The sequence below is a fragment of the Salvelinus namaycush genome, chromosome 28 (assembly GCF_016432855.1).
Source record: "Salvelinus namaycush isolate Seneca chromosome 28, SaNama_1.0, whole genome shotgun sequence".
Taxonomy (NCBI): domain Eukaryota; kingdom Metazoa; phylum Chordata; class Actinopteri; order Salmoniformes; family Salmonidae; genus Salvelinus; species Salvelinus namaycush.
In genome coordinates, this window is record NC_052334.1 from 5,004,409 (window position 1) to 5,028,772 (window position 24,364).

A 24,364-nucleotide genomic window follows, 5' to 3' on the forward strand; every position below is an offset into this window, starting at 1 on the left:
CATATTAAACCTGACTCTCTCATTCAGGCCCATGTTAACCCTGACCCTCCCATTCAGGCCCATATTAACCCTGACCCTCTCATTCAGGCCCATATTAACCCTGACCCTCCCATTCAGGCCCATATTAACCCTGACGCTCTCATTCAGGCCCATATTAACCCTGACCCTCCCATTCAGGCCCATATTAACCCTGACCCTCCCATTCAGGCCCATGTTAACCCTGACCCTCCCATTCAGGCCCATATTAACCCTGACCCTCCCATTCAGACCCATATTAACCATGACACCCTCATTCAGGCCCATATTAACACTGACCCTACCATTCCGGCCCATATTAAACCTGACTCTCTCATTCAGGCCCATGTTAACCCTGACCCTCCCATTCAGGCCCATATTAACCCTGACCCTCTCATTCAGGCCCATATTAACCCTGACCCTACCATTCAGGCCCATATTAACCCTGACCCTCTAATTCAGGTCCAAATGAACCCTAACCCTCTCATTCAGGCCCATATTAACCCTGACGCTCTCATTCAGGCCCACATTAACCCTGACCCTCCCATTCAGGCCCATATTAACCCTGACCCTCCCATTCAAGCCCATATTAACCCTGACGCTCTTATTCAGGCCCAAATTAACCCTGACCCTCCCATTCAGGCCCATATTAACCCCGACCCTCCCATTCAGGCCCATATTAACCCTGACCCTCCCATTCAGACCCATATTAACCATGAAACCCTCATTCAGGCCCATATTAACACTGACCCTACCATTCCGGCCCATATTAACCCTGACTCTCTCATTCAGGCCCATGTTAACCCTGACCCTCCCATTCAGGCCCATATTAACCCTGACCCTCCCATTCAGGCCCATATTAACCCTGACACCCTCATTCAGGCCCATATTAACCCTGACCCTCTCATTCAGGTCCAAATTAACCCTAACCCTCTCATTTAGGCCCATATGAACACTGACGCTCTCATTCAGGCCCCTATTAACCCTGGCCCTCGCATTCAGGCCCATATTAACCCTGACCCTACCCACCCATTCAGGCCCATATTAACCCTGACCATCTCATTCAGGCCCATATTAACCCTGACCCTCCCATTCAGGCCCATGTTAACCCTGACCCTCCCATTCAGGCCCATATTAACCCTGACCCTCCCATTCAGGCCCATATTAACCCTGACCCTCCCATTCAGGCCCATATTAACCCTGACCATGTCATTCAGGCCCATATTAACCCTGACCATCTCATTCAGGCCCATATTAACCCTGACCCTCCCATTCAGGCCCATGTTAACCCTGACCCTCCCATTCAGGCCCATGTTAACCCTGACCCTCCCATTCAGGCCCATATTAACCCTGACCCTCCCATTCAGGCCCATATTAACCCTGACCCTCCCATCAGGCCCATATTAACCCTGACGCTCTCATTCAGGCCCATATTAACCCTGACCCTCCCATTCAGGCCCATATTAACCCTGACCCTCCCATTCAGGCCCATATTAACCCTGACCCTCCCATTCAGGCCCATGTTAACCCTGACCCTCCCATTCAGACCCATATTAACCATGACACCCTCATTCAGGCCCATATTAACACTGACCCTACCATTCCGGCCCATATTAAACCTGACTCTCTCATTCAGGCCCATGTTAACCCTGACCCTCCCATTCAGGCCCATATTAACCCTGACCCTATCATTCAGGCCCATATTAACCCTGACCCTCCCATTCAGGCCCATATTAACCCTGACCCTCCCATTCAGGCCCATATTAACCCTGACACCCTCATTCAGGCCCATATTAACCCTGACCCTCCCATTCAAGCCCATATTAACCCTGACGCTCTTATTCAGGCCCAAATTAACCCTGACCCTCCCATTCAGGCCCATATTAACCCCGACCCTCCCATTCAGGCCCATATTAACCCTGACCCTCCCATTCAGACCCATATTAACCATGAAACCCTCATTCAGGCCCATATTAACACTGACCCTACCATTCCGGCCCATATTAACCCTGACTCTCTCATTCAGGCCCATGTTAACCCTGACCCTCCCATTCAGGCCCATATTAACCCTGACCCTCCCATTCAGGCCCATATTAACCCTGACACCCTCATTCAGGCCCATATTAACCCTGACCCTCTCATTCAGGTCCAAATTAACCCTAACCCTCTCATTTAGGCCCATATTAACACTGACGCTCTCATTCAGGCCCCTATTAACCCTGGCCCTCCCATTCAGGCCCATATTAACCCTGACCCTACCCACCCATTCAGGCCCATATTAACCCTGACCATCTCATTCAGGCCCATATTAACCCTGACCCTCCCATTCAGGCCCATGTTAACCCTGACCCTCCCATTCAGGCCCATATTAACCCTGACCCTCCCATTCAGGCCCATATTAACCCTGACCCTCCCATTCAGGCCCATATTAACCCTGACCATGTCATTCAGGCCCATATTAACCCTGACCATCTCATTCAGGCCCATATTAACCCTGACCCTCCCATTCAGGCCCATATTAACCCTGACACCCTCATTCAGGCCCATATTAACCCTGACCCTCTCATTCAGGTCCAAATTAACCCTAACCCTCTCATTCAGGCCCATATTAACACTGACGCTCTCATTCAGGCCCCTATTAACCCTGGCCCTCCCATTCAGGCGCATATTAACCCTGACCCTACCCACCCATTCAGGCCCATATTAACCCTGACCATCTCATTCAGGCCCATATTAACCCTGACCCTCCCATTCAGGCCCATGTTAACCCTGACCCTCCCATTCAGGCCCATATTAACCCTGACCCTCCCATTCAGGCCCATATTAACCCTGACCCTCCCATTCAGGCCCATATTAACCCTGACCATGTCATTCAGGCCCATATTAACCCTGACCATCTCATTCAGGCCCATATTAACCCTGACCCTCCCATTCAGGCCCATATTAACCCTGACCCTCCCATTCAGGCCCATGTTAACCCTGACCCTCCCATTCAGGCCCATATTAACCCTGACCCTCCCATTCAGGCCCATATTAACCCTGACCCTCCCATTCAGGCCCATATCAACCCTGACGCTCTCATTCAGGCCCATATTAACCCTGACCCTCCCATTCAGGCCCATATTAACCCTGACCCTCCCATTCAGGCCCATATTAACCCTGACCCTCCCATTCAGGCCCATATTAACCCTGACCCTATCATTCAGGCCCATATTAACCCTGACCCTCCCATTCAGGCCCATATTAACCCTGACGCTCTCATTCAGGCCCATATTAACCCTGACCCTCCAATTCAGGCCCATATTAACCCTGACCCTCCCATTCAGGCCCATATTAACCCTGACCCTCCCATTCAGGCCCATATTAACCCTGACCCTCCCATTCAGGCCCATATTAACCCTGACCCTCCCATTCAGACCCATATTAACCATGACACCCTCATTCAGGCCCATATTAACACTGACCCTACCATTCCGGCCCATATTAAACCTGACTCTCTTTCAGGCCCATGTTAACCCTGACCCTCCCATTCAGGCCCATATTAACCCTGACCCTCTCATTCAGGCCCATATTAACCCTGACCCTACCATTCAGGCCCATATTAACCCTGACCCTCTCATTCAGGTCCAAATGAACCCTAACCCTCTCATTCAGGGCCATATTAACCCTGACGCTCTCATTCAGGCCCATATTAACCCCGACCCTCCCATTCAGGCCCATATTAACCCTGACCCTCCCATTCAGACCCATATTAACCATGACACCCTCATTCAGGCCCATATTAACACTGACCCTACCATTCCGGCCCATATTAACCCTGACTCTCTCATTCAGGCCCATGTTAACCCTGACCCTCCCATTCAGGCCCATATTAACCCTGACCCTCCCATTCAGGCCCATATTAACCCTGACACCCTCATTCAGGCCCATATTAACCCTGGCCCTCTCATTCAGGTCCAAATTAAACCTAACCCTCACATTCAGGCCCATATTAACACTGACGCTCTCATTCAGGCCCATATTAACCCTGACCCTACCCACCCATTCAGGCCCATATTAACCCTGACCATCTCATTCAGGCCCATATTAACCCTGACCATCTCATTCAGGCCCATGTTAACCCTGACCCTCCCATTCAGGCCCATATTAACCCTGACGCTCTCATTCAGGCCCATATTAACCCTGACCCTCCCATTCAGGCCCATATTAACCCTGACCCTCCCATTCAGGCCCATATTAACCCTGACCCTCTCATTCAGGCCCATATTAACCCTGACCCTCCCATTCAGGCCCATATTAACCCTGACCCTCCAATTCAGGCCCATATTAACCCTGACCCTCTCATTCAGGCCCATATTAACCCTGACCCTACCATTCAGGCCCATATTAACCCTGATCCTCTCATTCAGGTCAAAATTAACCCTAACCCTCTCATTCAGGCCCATATTAACCCTGACCCTCTCATTCAGGCCCATATTAACCCTGACCCTCCCATTCAGGCCCATATTAACCCTGACCCTCTCATTCAGGTCAAAATTAACCCTAACCCTCTCATTCAGGCCCATATTAACCCTGACCCTCTCATTCAGGCCCATATTAACCCTGACCCTCCCATTCAGGCCCATATTAACCCTGACCCTCCCATTCAGGCCCATATTAACCCTGACCCTACCCACCCATTCAGGCCCATATTAACCCTGACAATCTCATTCAGGCCCATATTAACCCTGACCATCTCATTCAGGCCCATGTTAACCCTGACCCTCCCATTCAGGCCCATATGAACCCTGACGCTCTCATTCAGGCCCAAATTAACCCTGACCCTCCCATTCAGGCCCATATTAACCCTGACCCTCTCATTCAGGTCAAAATTAACCCTAACCCTCTCATTCAGGCCCATATTACCCTGACCCTCCCATTCAGGCCCATATTAACCCTGACCCTCTCATTCAGGCTCATATTAACCCTGACCCTCCCATTCAGGCCCATATTAACCCTGACCCTCCCATTCAGGCCCATATTAACCCTGACGCTCTCATTCAGGCCCATATTAACCCTGACCCTACCATTCAGGCCCATATTAACCCTGACCCTCCCATTCAGGCCCATATTAACCCTGACCCTCCCATTCAGGCCCATATTAACCCTGACGCTCTCATTCAGGCCCATATTAACCCTGACCCTACCATTCAGGCCCATATTAACCCTGACCCTCTCATTCAGGCCCATATTAACCCTGACCCTCCCATTCAGGCCCATATTAACCCTGACCCTCTCATTCAGGCTCATATTAACCCTGACCCTCCCATTCAGGCCCATATTAACCCTGACCCTCCCATTCAGGCCCATATTAACCCTGACGCTCTCATTCAGGCCCATATTAACCCTGACCCTCCCATTCAGGCTCATATTAACCCTGACCCTCCCATTCAGGCCCATATTAACCCTGACCCTACCATTCAGGCCCATATTAACCCTGACCCTCTCATTCAGGCCCATATTAACCCTGACGCTCTCATTCAGGCCCATATTAACCCTGACCCTCCCATTCAGGCCCATATTAACCCTGACCCTCCCATTCAGGCCCATATTAACCCTGACCCTACCCACCCATTCAGGCCCATATTAACCCTGACAATCTCATTCAGGCCCATATTAACCCTGACGCTCTCATTCAGGCCCATATTAACCCTGACCCTACCATTCAGGCCCATATTAACCCTGACCCTCTCATTCAGGCCCATATTAACCCTGACGCTCTCATTCAGGCCCATATTAACCCTGACCCTCCCATTCAGGCCCATATTAACCCTGACCCTCCCATTCAGGCCCATATTAACCCTGACCCTACCCACCCATTCAGGCCCATATTAACCCTGACAATCTCATTCAGGCCCATATTAACCCTGACCATCTCATTCAGGCCCATGTTAACCCTGACCCTCCCATTCAGGCCCATATTAACCCTGACCCTCCCATTCAGGCCCAAATTAACCCTGACCCTCTCATTCAGGCCCATGTTAACCCTGACCCTCCCATTCAGGCCCATATTAACCCTGACCCTCCCATTCAGGCCCATGTTAACCCTGACCCTCCCATTCAGGCCCATATTAACCCTGACCCTCCCATTCAGGCCCATGTTAACCCTGACCCTCTCATTCAGGCCCATATTAACCCTGACCCTCCCATTCAGGCCCATATTAACCCTGACGCTCTCATTCAGGCCCAAATTAACCCTGACCCTCCCATTCAGGCCCATATTAACCCTGACCCTCCCATTCAGGCCCATATTAACCCTGACCCTCCCATTCAGGCCCAAATTAACCCTGACCCTCTCATTCAGGCCCATGTTAACCCTGACCCTCCCATTCAGGCCCATATTAACCCTGACCCTCCCATTCAGGCCCATATTAACCCTGACCCTCCCATTCAGGCCCATGTTAACCCTGACCCTCCCATTCAGGCCCATGTTAACCCTGACCCTCTCATTCAGGCCCATATTAACCCTGACGCTCTCATTCAGGCCCAAATTAACCCTGACCCTCCCATTCAGGCCCATATTAACCCTGACCCTCTCATTCAGGTCAAAATTAACCCTAACCCTCTCATTCAGGCCCATATTAACCCTGACCCTCCCATTCAGGCCCATATTAACCCTGACCCTCTCATTCAGGCTCATATTAACCCTGACCCTCCCATTCAGGCCCATATTAACCCTGACCCTCCCATTCAGGCCCATATTAACCCTGACGCTCTCATTCAGGCCCATATTAACCCTGACCCTACCATTCAGGCCCATATTAACCCTGGCCCTCTCATTCAGGCCCATATTAACCCTGACGCTCTCATTCAGGCCCATATTAACCCTGACCCTCCCATTCAGGCCCATATTAACCCTGACCCTCCCATTCAGGCCCATATTAACCCTGACCCTCTCATTCAGGTCAAAATTAACCCTAACCCTCTCATTCAGGCCCATATTAACCCTGACACTCTCATTCAGGCCCATATTAACCCTTACCCTCCCATTCAGGCCCATATTAACCCTGACCCTCCCATTCAGGCCCATATTAACCCTGACACCCTCATTCAGGCCCATATTAACCCTGGCCCTCTCATTCAGGTCCAAATTAAACCTAACCCTCTCATTCAGGCCCATATTAACACTGACGCTCTCATTCAGGCCCATATTAACCCTGACCCTCCCATTCAGGCCCATATTAACCCTGACCCTACCCACCCATTCAGGCCCATATTAACCCTGACCCTCCCATTCAGGCCCATATTAACCCTGACGCTCTCATTCAGGCCCATATTAACCCTGACCCTCCCATTCAGGCCCATATTAACCCTGACCCTCCCATTCAGGCCCATATTAACCCTGACCCTCTCATTCAGGCCCATATTAACCCTGACCCTACCATTCAGGCCCATATTAACCCTGATCCTCTCATTCAGGTCAAAATTAACCCTAACCCTCTCATTCAGGCCCATATTAACCCTGACCCTCTCATTCAGGCCCATATTAACCCTGACCCTCCCATTCAGGCCCATATTAACCCTGACCCTCTCATTCAGGTCAAAATTAACCCTAACCCTCTCATTCAGGCCCATATTAACCCTGACACTCTCATTCAGGCCCATATTAACCCTTACCCTCCCATTCAGGCCCATATTAACCCTGACCCTCCCATTCAGGCCCATATTAACCCTGACCCTACCCACCCATTCAGGCCCATATTAACCCTGACAATCTCATTCAGGCCCATATTAACCCTGACCATCTCATTCAGGCCCATGTTAACCCTGACCCTCCCATTCAGGCCCATATTAACCCTGACGCTCTCATTCAGGCCCAAATTAACCCTGACCCTCCCATTCAGGCCCATATTAACCCTGACCCTCTCATTCAGGTCAAAATTAACCCTAACCCTCTCATTCAGGCCCATATTAACCCTGACCCTCCCATTCAGGCCCATATTAACCCTGACCCTCTCATTCAGGCTCATATTAACCCTGACCCTCCCATTCAGGCCCATATTAACCCTGACCCTCCCATTCAGGCCCATATTAACCCTGACGCTCTCATTCAGGCCCATATTAACCCTGACCCTACCATTCAGGCCCATATTAACCCTGACCCTCTCATTCAGGCCCATATTAACCCTGACGCTCTCATTCAGGCCCATATTAACCCTGACCCTCCCATTCAGGCCCATATTAACCCTGACCCTCCCATTCAGGCCCATATTAACCCTGACCCTACCCACCCATTCAGGCCCATATTAACCCTGACAATCTCATTCAGGCCCATATTAACCCTGACCATCTCATTCAGGCCCATGTTAACCCTGACCCTCCCATTCAGGCCCATATTAACCCTGACCCTCTCATTCAGGCCCAAATTAACCCTGACCCTCTCATTCAGGCCCATGTTAACCCTGACCCTCCCATTCAGGCCCATGTTAACCCTGACCCTCCCATTCAGGCCCATGTTAACCCTGACCCTCCCATTCAGGCCCATATTAACCCTGACCCTCCCATTCAGGCCCATGTTAACCCTGACCCTCTCATTCAGGCCCATATTAACCCTGACCCTCCCATTCAGGCCCATATTAACCCTGACGCTCTCATTCAGGCCCAAATTAACCCTGACCCTCCCATTCAGGCCCATATTAACCCTGACCCTCACATTCAGGCCCATATTAACCCTGACCCTCCCATTCAGGCCCAAATTAACCCTGACCCTCTCATTCAGGCCCATGTTAACCCTGACCCTCCCATTCAGGCCTATATTAACCCTGACCCTCCCATTCAGGCCCATATTAACCCTGACCCTCCCATTCAGGCCCATGTTAACCCTGACCCTCCCATTCAGGCCCATGTTAACCCTGACCCTCTCATTCAGGCCCATATTAACCCTGACGCTCTCATTCAGGCCCAAATTAACCCTGACCCTCCCATTCAGGCCCATATTAACCCTGACCCTCTCATTCAGGTCAAAATTAACCCTAACCCTCTCATTCAGGCCCATATTAACCCTGACCCTCCCATTCAGGCCCATATTAACCCTGACCCTCTCATTCAGGCTCATATTAACCCTGACCCTCCCATTCAGGCCCATATTAACCCTGACCCTCCCATTCAGGCCCATATTAACCCTGACGCTCTCATTCAGGCCCATATTAACCCTGACCCTACCATTCAGGCCCATATTAACCCTGGCCCTCTCATTCAGGCCCATATTAACCCTGACGCTCTCATTCAGGCCCATATTAACCCTGACCCTCCCATTCAGGCCCATATTAACCCTGACCCTCCCATTCAGGCCCATATTAACCCTGACCCTACCCACCCATTCAGGCCCATATTAACCCTGACAATCTCATTCAGGCCCATATTAACCCTGACCATCTCATTCAGGCCCATGTTAACCCTGACCCTCCCATTCAGGCCCATATTAACCCTGACCCTCCCATTCAGGCCCAAATTAACCCTGACCCTCTCATTCAGGCCCATGTTAACCCTGACCCTCCCATTCAGGCCCATATTAACCCTGACCCTCTCATTCAGGCCCATGTTAACCCTGACCCTCCCATTCAGGCCCATATTAACCCTGACCCTCCCATTCAGGCCCATATTAACCCTGACCCTCCCATTCAGGCCCATGTTAACCCTGACCCTCTCATTCAGGCCCATATTAACCCTGACCCTCCCATTCAGGCCCATATTAACCCTGACGCTCTCATTCAGGCCCAAATTAACCCTGACCCTCCCATTCAGGCCCATATTAACCCTGACCCTCCCATTCAGACCCATATTAACCCTGACCCTCCCAATCAGACCCATATTAACCATGACACCCTCATTCAGGCCCATATTAACACTGACCCTACCATTCCGGCCCATATTCAACCTGACTCTCTCATTCAGGCCCATGCTAACCCTGACCCTCCCATTCAGGCCCATATTAACCCTGACCCTCTCATTCAGGCCCATATTAACCCTGACCCTACCATTCAGGCCCATATTAACCCTGACCCTCTCATTCAGTGCGGCAGGGTAGCCTAGTGGTTAGAGCGTTGGACTAGTAACCGAAAGGTTGCAAGTTCAAATCCCCGAGCTGACAAGGTACAAATCTGTCGTTCTGCCCCTGAACAGGCAGTTAACCCACTGTTCCTAGGCCGTCATTGAAAAATAAGAATTTGTTCTTAACTGACTTGCCTAGTTAAATATATAAAAAATATATATATAAAAAAACGTAAAATTTGTAAGTCGCTCTGGATAAGAGCGTCTGCTAAATGACTTAAATGTAAATGTAAAATTCAGGTCCAAATGAACCCTAACCCTCTCATTCAGGCCCATATTAACCCTGACGCTCTCATTCAGGCCCATATTAACCCTGACGCTCCCATTCAGGCCCATATTAACCCTGACCCTCCCATTCAGGCCCATATTAACCCTGGCGCTCTCATTCAGGCCCAAATTAACCCTGGCGCTCTCATTCAGGCCCAAATTAACCCTGACCATCTCATTCAGGCCCATATTAACCCTGATCCTCCCATTCAGGCCCATGTTAACCCTGACCATCTCATTCAGGCCCATATTAACCCTGACCCTCCCATTCAGGCCCATAGCCTCTTCAGAATATAGATCACCCCCAGCAGCCTACACACTGATCAATGACACAATTTACTGGCTTTTAGTGCAGGGAAAACTAAGTCGACACTTTACTCCACAGATGATGATGAAGATGATGATGATGAGGGGACATGCCTCGATGTGTTTTACATGGTAGAGAGTGTGTGGCTACTCTCCTACAGACTACCGATACACAGATACAGCACCACAGACAGTTAGCATGTGGAATTACAACCTCTTCTCTACCGATCATACTTAAAAAAGTATAAATCTGTGAGGTTAAATGTTATGTGTGTGTCATGTGGAAGAAGCGGGTGTAACTTACCATAGTGGATGAGTTGGGGTTGTGATGACATCCAGCCACTGAGCGTGTCGTCTCCTCACGAGATCTAGAATGCAGCGTGGTAGTTCTATGGAACGACATGACTCTCCCATCAAACACACAGTTAATCTGTTCCTGCCTCAAAACACCATGGCTCTCCCATCAGACACCAGTTAAACCTGTTCCTGCTCAGAACACCATGGCTCTCCCATCAGACACCAGTTAAACCTGTTCCTGCTCAAAACACCATGGCTCTCCCATCAAACACACAGTTAATCTGTTCCTGCTCAGAACAACATGGCTCTCCCATCAGACACCAGTTAACCTGTTCCTGCTCAGAACACCATGGCACTTTGCCTCCATGTTATTGTTAAATACACCACTTCAGAAGTCTTCCAGTCTTCTTCTGCAGTCCTCTTTCTCCTCTCTCCTCTTCTCTTCCTGTTTCTCTGCTAACCCACTTAGCGACCAGTTAACCGTCTCCTTCTCACAATCTTCTATCCTGTCAGATATATTTTGCATCCAGAACATAATAACCTCCTTAAAAGATTCAGCTTGGGGGCAAAAAGCCAAACAGAGCCAGTCCAGTCCAGTCCAGTGGATAGATAAGTAACTGTAATGTATTAAAGTACAGTTAGGTAAAGGCTGTCACTGGCATCCCGTCACAGAGTGGAAAGGGTTTAGTGATGCTGCTCTTAACCCTGAGCCAAGGTAATGAGCTAAACAGATGGGCCCAAAGCTCCCTGGCCTTTGGTGATCTGCTCTGGGCCTGGCTGGGCGTGTACTGCACCACGATTTCGGCTCCACTAATCCACAGAGAGACAATATAGGACATAGGAACAAAGGAGAAAGGAGAGATGGAGAGGAGAAGCCTCATTTTTAACAGTTAGCTTGACTATACACACAGTGAAGGAGCCAGCAGTAGACAGGGAGACAGAACCTCATGTGTCCTCTGTTCTCACCGCCTCCTCCTCAAAATGTATTTGATGACACGGTCCCTCGTCTCTGTATTGGATGACACGGTCCCTCGTCTCTGTATTGGATGACACGGTCCCTCGTCTCTGTATTGGATGACACGGTCCCTCGTCTCTGTATTGGATGACACGGTCCCTCGTCTCTGATTTTTTTAAGGAGTCAAGAAAATACAATTGAGATTTTCTCCACAGTTTCAATAGATAGTGGAAAGGTTAGTTAGAGAACTGTGTCAACGTGTCACTGCTGTGTCTCCCACTGAGATCCGTGGCCGGTCAGTGGCAGGGTGTAACGAGGTCAGTGGGCAGGGTGTAACGAGGTCAGTGGGCAGGGTATAACGAGGTCAGTGGGCAGGGTATAACGAGGTCAGTGGGCAGGGTGTAACGAGGTCAGTGGGCAGGGTGTAACGAGGTCAGTGGCAGGGTGTAACGAGGTCAGTGGCAGGGTGCGCTGAGGTCAGTGGCAGGGTGTAACGAGGTCAGTGGCAGGGTGTAACGAGGTCAGTGGCAGGGTGCGCTGAGGTCAGTGGGCAGGGTGTAACGAGGTCAGTGGCAGGGTGTAACGAGGTCAGTGGCAGGGTGCGCTGAGGTCAATGGGCAGGGTGTAACGAGGTCAGTGGCAGGGTGCGCTGAGGTCAGTGGGCAGGGTGTAACGAGGTCAGTGGGCAGGGTGTAACGAGGTCAGTGGGCAGGGTGTAACGAGGTCAGTGGGCAGGGTGTAACGAGGTCAGTGGCAGGGTGCGCTGAGGTCAGTGGGCAGGGTGTAACGAGGTCAGTGGGCAGGGTGTAACGAGGTCAGTGGGCAGGGTGTAACGAGGTCAGTGGCAGGGTGTAACGAGGTCAGTGGGCAGGGTGCGCTGAGGTCAGTGGCAGGGTGCGCTGAGGTCAGTGGCAGGGTGCGCTGAGGTCAGTGGCAGGGTGTAACGAGGTCAGTGGGCAGGGTGCGCTGAGGTCAGTGGCAGGGTGCGTCAGTTGTCCAGTCATGGACTGAGTCCAAGTGAAGTCACCAGTGTGTGTGTGTGTGTGTGTGTGTGTGTGTGTGTGTGTATAATCACATGGCAGTGTGCCTGACGTGCTTTAATCAGCCTGGTCAGCCTTTTATCCAGATTATAACCAGCATGCCGTGAGGTCAGGGACCATCCAATCGCATCCTGCCACCAAGAGGCCAGCCTAGGAATGCCAAAAAAGATCCTCAAGGACCTCAGCCACCTGAGCCATGGCCTGTTTACCCCACTATCATCCAGAAGGTGAGGTCAGTACAGGTGCATCAAAGCTGGAACCGAGAGACTGAAAAACAGATTCTATCTCAAGGCCATCAGACTGTTAAATAGCCATCAATAGCCTCCACCCAGAATCCTGCCCTGAACTTTAGTCACGGTCACTAGCCAGGCTACCACCTGGTTACCCTATCCTGCACCTTAGATACTGCAACAGGACAACGACCCTAAGCACACAGCCAAGACATCGTAGGAGTGGCTTCAGGACAAGTCTCTGAATGTCCTTGAGTGGCCCAGCCAGAGTCTGGACTTGAACATCTCTGGAGAGACCTGAAAATAGCTGTGTAGCGACGCTCCCCATCCAACCTGACAAAGCTTGAGAGGATCTGCAGAGAAGAATGGGAGAAACTCCCCAAATACAGGTGTGAAAAGCTTACAGTGTCATACCCAAGAAGACTCAAGGCTGGGGCTCCCGAGTGGTGCAGCGGTCTAAGACACTGCATCTCAGCGCAAGAGGTGACACTAGAGTCCCTGGTTCGAATCCAGCCTGAATCACAGGCCGTGATTGAGTCCCATAGGGCGGCGCACAATTGACCCAGCGTCGTCCTGGTTTGGCCGGGGTAGGCCGTCATTGTAAATAAGAATTTGTTCTTAACTGACTTGCCTAAAGGTAAAAAATTTTTTTTTTTTTTTTTTTTTTTTTTAAATAGTCATGGAATCACTAGTCACTTTAGTAATGGAACACTGGTCACTTTAATAATGTTTACATACTGCACTGCATTATGGGCAAAATGTTGAAAAATACTGTTATTAACTGTAATACGGAAGCCTCCTGTAAAAATGACTCTAACATACTATTTCTTTACAGTAATAGGATTCACATTAGCCATTACAAAAGCAGCAACTACACTTCCCGGGGTACAAAACATGAAATAATACAGTCTCTCACAGAGCTAATCAAGGTAAACACACCATATCGAAGCTAATAGCGCTATCTACCACACGGTATCGAAGCTAGTGATCACTCACTCTGTTGTCATTGTTCACTCACTGTGCTCCTGCTCTGCCTGGTTCAAAACATGCTTCACAGTAACGATTCAGTACAATAAATATCCTCTTATCAAATAGATAAAATCATCACCATAAATATTCACATTTATAAACATACTATACATGACGAAAGAAACAAATCATAGTTCAATATATATTACACAGGAAGTACCACCACATATCTTTATAGTCATACAGTATGTTCACTCTTCTGGTGTTGATATAAAAATATAAATAGCATGGATTTCATATACACATCTGTCTGCGTGTTTAAATACCATGCTCACTACTCAGGCTAAAATCATCTATCTTCTCATGTCTTAGGTGTACCTTAACAAGGCCCAGTGCAGTCAAAAACGTGATTTTGCTGTGTTTTATATATATTTCCACACTACGGAGGTTGGAATAATACTGTGAAAATGATGATAATGCCCTTTAAGTGTAAGAGCTGTTTGAAAAGACCGCCTGAAATGTCAGCCTGTTTTGGTGGGATGGAGTTTTGGCATGCCTGGTGACATCACAGGGCGGTGAATTAGGTAATAGACCAATAAGAAAGAGAGTTCCAAACTTCTCTGCCAATAACAGATAGTTTTCCATTTTCCCCTCCCCACTCAGACCACTCCCACAGTGAAATTCAGAAATTGCCTCTTTGCTAAAAAGCTATTTTTGTTCCTTTTTGACCATTTGAATTAGAAACAAATCACAGTCAGGTACTTAATTGTTACCCAAGAAATGATTTGATATGGAGATAAACATGTCTGCATTGGACCTTTAACATGTCAGTCACTTGGACCAATAGGAGTCGTAAACAAACACGCCAGTCTAGTTCGTTTATAAAATACCCAGTGGGCCGTATCAGAAAACACATTCACTAAGTTAACCTGCTCACTTTTACAACCTGCTCAATTATCTTATTATTCTTTCATTTTTATTTTTTAAAAACTTGGGATTATGGGTTGTTGTGGTCGTTGAGTTAATTATACCATTTTCAAAATCTATCTTGATAAACATATGAAGTTATTGAAGAAAACGTTGGCCCGGTGAGCAGGGTAACTAATCGATCGTGCTTTGCAACATCCTCCCCTGTTCCAGGTTCTCACAGACATAGAAATAGAATCTATAGAACGGGCCTCCCCATTCAAGTCAATAGGGTCAGAGGCTCCAAAACCCGTTCTATAAATTGGATTCTATGATTACAACCTCTAATCATCATCATGTAAACACCACTGTTAGGGTTTGGCACTGCCGATGTCATAGCTCTACCCACCAATCAGGAGCTCTGTCAGCTATGAAGTCATCAGCAGACATTTCAGTAAACGTTTAAGTGAAGGTATTATAATTTATTTATAATCTCCACCCGGCACAGCCAGAAGAGGACTGGCCACCCCTCATAGCCTGGTTCCTCTCTAGGTTTCTTCCTAGGTTTTGGCCTTTCTAGGGAGTATTTCCTAGCCACCGTGCTTCTACACCTGCATTTCTTGCTGTTTGGGGGTTTTAGGCTGGGTTTCTGTACAGCACTTTGAGATATCAGCTGATGTAAGAAGGGCTTTATAAATACATTTGATTTGGGTATATATACCGGGGGGGAATATATACCGGGGGGGGGGTATCTAACATCTTTTGGATGAGTAATAGGATGTGACTGATCATCCAGATTATTCAAACCAAACTGGGTTTTGACAAACAGGGTTTTGGTTTGGTGTACTGAGAGCTGGGGCTCTGTAGTGGGTGATGGTGGATATACATGTGATCCTCTAGAGCCAAGATGGGCACTTGCTTAAGAGGTTTGCTGCAGTTTCCCCATCTCTCAGTTAGTTACTACACCCCTCGGTGAATCTGTGGCTGTGGAGAAACAAAATGTCTTGAGGAAGGGAACACAGCATATACGCTGTGAACACTGAGTTATACTGTATGGGGTTGGCTGGGGTAAGTATTTAAAAGGATGAGGTTTGTCCAGAGGGCAGAGTAGGGACTGTAGTCTAGTATAGACCAGTGCTTCTCAAACCCGTTGAAACATGAAGAAAAATGGTCCATTAGTCACATCCCTGCAAGATGGACGACCAACATTTCTGACGTCGGAAATTTTTAAATCGGCTCATCCGACGAGGGTCTGGAAAATGGAACAGCCATCATCGGTGCCTCCTCGACCCGCTCAAACTACGAGTCCCCACGTACTGATCCTAGCCTAGCCCAAGCTCATAGGATTTCAGGAAAATGTGTCTGGGACAGCAAAAAAACGTGGCGAAATCACGTTGTGTATTTTTTTGTTGTTGCATTACCCACCTTATTACAACCATTCATGTTTACAGCACCTATAGCTCTTGTCCAGGGCGTTACGTGTGTGCAGCTTGCTGATGTTGAGCCTTCCTTTAACTCAACAAGCTGCTTGAACGCTCTGGACCAGAGCTAACAACATCTGGTTAGAAGTAATTGATGGAGTCACATATCGGGGTAATTATGTTTTGACAATATTGCAATATAATTCTTGTTACCAACATTTATCCTTCATAGCTTGTTCTTCATCTCCTTTTTAAATAGGGGAACAAATTCATTTTCAGCACTTTTTCCCCCCCCCATGACTGATCAAAACGTGTTTTCATATCGTATCGGCACCTAAAGTATTGTGACAATATCGTATCGTGAGGTCCCTGGCATTTCCCAGCCTTACTGGTTAGGACCAAGTTAATGACTTACCAGGTCTTCCATTGACTTCTCTCTGCAGTGTTTGAAAGATGACAGTTTAAAGCATTGACTCCTTACAGAGAGACAGAGTAGCTGTGGCACATCATCAGTAGTGACTTTATAAATCTCTGTTGTAGCAAAATGTCATGGCACCTGGTGGGAGGGGTGGAGAGCAGGGAGGGGGGAGAAGGGGTTAGGAGAGGGTAGAAAAGGCTAATGACGTTCTGGGGCGAGGGGTCATGGGTGGAGTGTAGAGCGTTGACCGGAGTCCCTAGCTGGCGTTGGTTGGCGGAGCGTCCTACTTGATGTTCTTGAGCAAGGAGGTACGAGCGTTCACCACGGCCTTGAAAGCATCTTCGCTGCCCGGGGCAACGCACTTATCCGGATGGAGCAGCACAGCCAGCTTCCTGTACGCCTTGTTAACCTCCTCCCTGGAAACACAAACAGGAACCAAAGTTAGACCAAGAGGAAGGCGCTGTTGAAGCCGCCGCGCGTGTGTGTGTGTGTGTGTGTGTGGAAGAAGTTGATTGTCAGGTGGACGGAGTAATGAGATTCTCCACTGTCTTCTAATCCCCTCGCTAAATCCAAGCCCCCAATCCCCTCCACACACACACCTAGCTGCCTCATATCAGGGAAGATAGAAATTACTGAGAGAAGTTTGTTTTTTTGAGAGAGTGAGAGAGAGAGTAGGGCGAGAAAGAGAGAGAGCGAGACAGAGAGAGAGAGAGAGCGAGAAAGAGAGAGGTAGAGAGAGAAAGAGAGAGGGAGAGAGAGAAAGAGAGAGGGAGACAGAGAGAGAGAGAGAAAGAGAGAGGTAGAGAGAGGTAAAGAGGTAAAGAGAGAAAGAGAGAGTTCATCCCATATAAATATAATCTCATTCTAGTTCTGCTGTTACTCTCTCTCTCTGGTCTGGTCCAGATAGTCCCATATAGAGGCTCTACAGACGATCATACTATCAACAAACTGTTGATAAGCAACCACTTATAGTTAGGGTTAGAATAAGGGTTAGGGTTAGAATAAGGGTTAGGGTTAGAATAAGGGTTAGGGCTAGGGTTAAAATAGGGTTAGGGTTAGGATAAGGGTTAAGTTTAGGGTTAGGATAAGGGTTAGGGTTAGGATAAGGGTTAGGGTAAGGTTAGGGTTAGGATAAGGCTTAAGGTTAGGGTTAGGATAAGGGTTAGGTTAGGGTTAGGATAAGGGTTAAGGTTAGGGTTAGGATAAGGGTTAAGGTTAGGTTAGGGTTAGGATAAGGGTTAAGGTTAAGTTAGGGTTAGGATAAGGGTTAAGGTTAGGGTTAGGATAAGGGTTAAGGTTAGGTTAGGGTTAGGATAAGGGTTAGGGTAAGGTTAGGGTTAGGATAAGGGTTAAGTTTAGATTAGGGTTAGGATAAGGGTTAAGGTTAGGTTAGGATAAGGGTTAAGGTTAGGTTAGGGTTAGGATAAGGGTTAGGGTTAGGATAAGGGTTAGGTTAGGTTTAGAATAAGGGTTAAGGTTAGGTTAGGGTTAGGATAAGGGTTAAGGTTAAGTTAGGGTTAGGTTAGGTTTAGAATAAGGGTTAAGGTTAGGTTAGGGTTAGGATAAGGGTTAGGGTAAGGTTAGGATAAGGGTTAGGGTTAGGTTAGGATAAGGGTTAGGGGTATAACTAGGGTTAGTAGATAGGTTAAATGTTGTTGATAGTCAGTCCATCTGTAGATGCTCTACAGACGATCCAAATGAAGTGTTCTCTTCTTTTGCCAACATGAACCTGTCACATCAATAAACACATTTCATTTAATTGAGCACAGATCAGATTGTGGAGGATGAATTGACAGAGTAGAGGACAGGATAGCGTGACTGAGTGGGCTGTTGGAGTGGGACTGCATGGTAACATGGCAACAGGGTCTAATTGCAGTAATAGACAGGAAGGGGTTAAGAAGAGATGATCTGTCCTCCTGATCTTCTTAACCCCTGACAGAGGCCCTGTTGTCATAACAACCTCTAGCCCCTAGACACTTATCTAAGAGTGATTGGACAAGTCATTGTGTCATTCTGAGCGATTGGACAGGTTATTGTGTCATTCTGAGTGATTTGTCAGGTCATTGTGTCATTCTGAGAGATTGGACAAGTCATTGTGTCATTCTGAGTGATTGGACAAGTCATTGTGTCATTCTGAGAGATTGGACAAGTCATTGTGTCATTCTGAGTGATTGGACAATTCATTGTGTCATTCTGAGAGATTGGACAAGTCATTGTGTCATTCTGAGAGATTGGACAAGTCATTGTGTCATTCTGAGCGATTGGACAAGTCATTGTGTCATTCTGAGCGATTGGACAAGTCATTGTGTCATTCTGAGTGATTGGACAGGTCATTGTGTCATTCTGAGTGATTGGACAGATCATTGTGTCATTCTGAGTGATTGGAGAGGTCATTGTGTCATTCTGAGTGATTGGACAAGTCATTGTGTCATTCTGAGTGATTGGACAAGTCATTGTGTCATTCTGAGCGATTGGACAAGTCATTGTGTCATTCTGAGCGATTGGACAAGTCATTGTGTCATTCTGAGAGATTGGACAAGTCATTGTGTCATTCTGAGTGATTGGACAAGTCATTGTGTCATTCTGAGCGATTGGACAAGTCATTGTGTCATTCTGATTGATTGGACAAGTCATTGTGTCATTCTGAGCGATTGGACAAGTCATTGTGTCATTCTGAGTGATTGGACAAGTCATTGTGTCATTCTGAGTGATTGGACAAGTCATTGTGTCATTCTGAGTGATTGGACAGGTCATTGTGTCATTCTGAGTGATTGGACAAGTCATTGTGTCATTCTGAGAGATTGGACAATTCATTGTGTCATTCTGAGAGATTGGACAAGTCATTGTGTCATTCTGAGTGATTGGACAATTCATTGTGTCATTCTGAGCGATTGGACAGGTCATTGTGTCATTCTGAGCGATTGGACAGATCATGTGAGGGGGGGGGTGTGGGCCAACAAGGGGGGGGGGGGGTAGAAAGTACTTGGTATAAGGTCTGTTTCCGAGAACTGGTGGTCACAAGCGTGTCCCCTACTGAAACTACTTCTTCACACTCAACTTCCCCCCTCTTGACGTTCCCACTATAACCGTGGTGTCTGAAAAATCATTCCATTGGGCAGTGGGGCCAAAATGATTCCCATCTTCTTCCCTGTCTCTCTGCTTTTTTGTTTTGTGCTTACTTTCCTCCCCACTTCCTTTAACTCCATTGTGGCCAATTAAGCTACCTTGATCTTGCGTACCCTAACCTTTCGTTGCAGGCAGACTACTTCCAGCTAAATACCTACGACCAATTGTGACGCGGACCTAGACAAACCAGGGTGAGAGAATTCCCTCACTAACTCAATTGGAGGAGACCCTCTAGAAAAAATAAAAAAATACAAAAACCCCAGGTGTAGATAATTCTTCATCCCTAACTGTAAAACCAAACAATTAAAGACCCCTCTCTCATGGCAAAAAGGGGTGTGTTAAAACCCTAACCAGGTGAGAGGGATATCAAATTCCTAACTATAAAACAACCATGATTTCGACGAATGGTGTAACGATAGGTCGTGGGCAAGCAGGGGGTGATACACGATACGCGACTTATCGAACTTATGGGCTATGCCAGTATAAACCCAGCGGTTCGAAGTGAAGATTGGTGGTGTCATTCCTAACAGGTAGATCGGTGACACCAAGAATGGACATTCAATCTGAATGGGGGCAGGGGGTGTAAAAAAACACGCACAGGAAAGTACTCCAGCTAAGGACACTAGATAAGGGTGGGGCATGGATGTAGACGGAGGGGATGGTATAAATTCCTAGGCATTCAGAGAACGTATAATTCCTGTGTTGCAATTAAGAGACCCAGCTGTTAGGCAAAAACACAAGCCAAAGAGTGAGTAGAGAAGTAAAATATTAAACCCCTAAAAACTCCTACAACACAAATTGGAAGCAAGAAGACAACCAGCCAGTCGTAGGACAACTAACCACATAGGGTCAGGGGTGGGCAGGAAGTGAAGAGGGTGAATTTCGCTAACTAAACTAAGATAAACCAGCAAATTAATCGATATACAGAAAAAGGGGGGGACGCTAGAAACACCAACCACAGAAAGATGAAGAGGGAAAGTTCTGTCGTTGTATCCTGAGGTTCTCCATGGGTGAAAGGATCCAGCTTAAGACCTAAGTGCAGGTTGTTCCACACTAAACGATTAAATAAAAAAGAGGGAAGGTCGAAAAGGGTGGGGCTGAAGAGAAAGTGGTGTGTAGAACGCGTCCATAAGTTGGCAGGGAAAAATGAGGAAGTTACAGGGCTGAGGGGGGGAGGTGATCCCGGATTGGGGCAGGGGTGAGAATGAAATAAGGGAGAAACCAAAAGAATACAACGAAGCTGCACCGCCAATAAAAAATAAATCAAAGAAAATGTAACAAAATAAAAAATAAGACTCCATGAACTAAGCCATAAGATCAAGCGAATAAAAAGTAAGGCCCAAGTGTAAAACAACCAACCAGTGGGAGGGTCAGGTGTGAGGATGGGCAGGTGGGGAAAAGGTTCGACTGGAAAAAAATGTCCCCTCGGCACTAGGAAAATGAACGGTTAGTGAAAACCAAAAGTCAAATTTGAGTCTAGAGACCACGGGTTAGGTACGGTAAAAAGACAAACACGAAAAGGATCACGAAACCTGGCCAAAAGGGGAATGCAGACAACTGATGAAAAGGAAAGGAGTCGTCGAGAGCCAAGCCGGGTGAGGAAAGAAATGTGGGGAACTCTACTAACTAACTAACCAATTAAGACCTAGACAACCAGGTGAGGAGAATTCTAACTAACCAATTAAGACCTAGACAACCAGGTGAGGAGAATTCCTAACTAACCAATTAAGACCTAGACAACCAGGTGAGGAGAATTCCGAACTAACCAATTAAGACCTAGACAACCAGGTGAGGAGAATTGCTAACTAACCAATTGAGACCTAGACAACCAGGTGAGGAGAATTGCTAACTAACCAATTGAGACCTAGACAACCAGATGAGGAGAATTCCTAACTAACCAATTGAGACCTAGCCAACCAGGTGAGGAGAATTCCTAACTAACCAATTGAGACCTAGACAACCAGGTGAGGAGAATTGCTAACTAACCAATTAAGACCTAGACAACCAGGTGAGGAGAATTCCGAACTAACCAATTAAGACCTAGACAACCAGGTGAGGAGAATTGCTAACTAACCAATTGAGACCTAGACAACCAGGTGAGGAGAATTGCTAACTAACCAATTGAGACCTAGACAACCAGATGAGGAGAATTCCTAACTAACCAATTGAGACCTAGACAACCAGGTGAGGAGAATTCCTAACTAACCATTAGACCTAGACAACCAGGTGGAGAGAATTCCTAACTAACCAATTGAGACCTAGACAACCAGGTCAGGTGAATTCCTAACTAACCAATTAAGACCTAGACAAGCAGATGAGGAGAATTCCTAACTAACCAATTAAGACCTAGACAACCAGGTGAGGAGAATTCCTAACTAACCAATTGAGACCTAGACAACCAGGTGAGGTGAATTCCTAACTAACCAATTAAGACCTAGACAAGCAGATGAGGAGAATTCCTAACTAACCAATTGAGACCTAGACAACCAGGTGAGGAGAATTCCTAACTAACCAATTAAGACCTAGACAACCAGGTGAGGAGAATTGCTAACTAACCAATTGAGACCTAGACAACCAGGTGAGGAGAATTCCTAACTAACCAATTGAGACCTAGACAACCAGGTGAGGAGAATTCCTAACTAACCAATTAAGACCTAGACAAGCAGATGAGGAGAATTCCTAACTAACCAATTAAGACCTAGACAAGCAGATGAGGAGAATTCCTAACTAACCAATTAAGACCTAGACAACCAGGTGAGGAGAATTCCTAACTAACCAATTAAGACCTAGACAAGCAGATGAGGAGAATTCCTAACTAACCAATTAAGACCTAGACAACCAGGTGAGGAGAATTCCTAACTAACCAATTGAGACCTAGACAACCAGGTGAGGTGAATTCCTAACTAACCAATTAAGACCTAGACAAGCAGGTGAGGAGAATTCCGAACTAACCAATTAAGACCTAGACAAGCAGATGAGGAGAATTCCTAACTAACCAATTAAGACCTAGACAAGCAGATGAGGAGAATTCCTAACTAACCAATTAAGACCTAGACAAGCAGATGAGGAGAATTCCTAACTAACCAATTAAGACCTAGACAACCAGGTGAGGAGAATTCCTAACTAACCAATTAAGACCTAGACAACCAGGTGAGGAGAATTGTTAACTAACCAATTAAGACCTAGACAACCAGGTGAGGAGAATTCCTAACTAACCAATTAAGACCTAGACAACCAGGTGAGGAGAATTGCTAACTAACCAATTAAGACCTAGACAACCAGGTGAGGAGAATTCCTAACTAACCAATTAAGACCTAGACAACCAGGTGAGGAGAATTCCGAACTAACCAATTGAGACCTAGACAACCAGGTGAGGAGAATTCCTAACTAACCAATTAAGACCTAGACAACCAGGTGAGGAGAATTGCTAACTAACCAATTGAGACCTAGACAACCAGGTGAGGAGAATTGCTAACTAACCAATTGAGACCTAGACAACCAGGTGAGGAGAATTTCTAACTAACCAATTGAGACCTAGACAACCAGGTGAGGAGAATTCCTAACTAACCAATTAAGACCTAGACAACCAGGTGAGGAGAATTCCGAACTAACCAATTGAGACCTAGACAACCAGGTGAGGAGAATTCCTAACTAACCAATTAAGACCTAGACAACCAGGTGAGGAGAATTGCTAACTAACCAATTAAGACCTAGACAACCAGGTGAGGAGAATTCCTAACTAACCAATTAAGACCGAGACAACCAGGTGAGGAGAATTGCTAACTAACCAATTAAGACCTAGACAACCAGGTGAGGAGAATTCCTAACTAACCAATGACCTTAATTGATCGGTCTGATGCAGACACTCAGCCCTCCATGGAATGAATTTGACCCCTGTTCCCTAGACACTTGGAATGAGTTTGACCCCTGTTCCCTAGACACTTGGAATGAGTTTGACCCCTGTTCCCTAGACACTTGGAATGAGTTTGACCCCTGTTCCCTAGACACTTGGAATGAGTTTGACCCCTGTTCCCTAGACACTTGGAATGAGTTTGACCCCTGTTCCCTAGACACTTGCAATGAGTTTGACCCCTGTTCCCTAGACACTTGCAATGAGTTTGACCCCTGTTCCCTAGACACTTGGAATGACTTTGACCCCTGTTCCCTGGACACTTGGAATGAGTTTGACCCCTGTTCCCTAGACACTTGGAATGAATTTGACCCCTGTTCCCTGGACACTTGGAATGAATTTGACCCCTGTTCCCTGGACACTTGGAATAGCTCCACATTAACTTCTGATCAACTGGGTTGTATTACCGCAATGC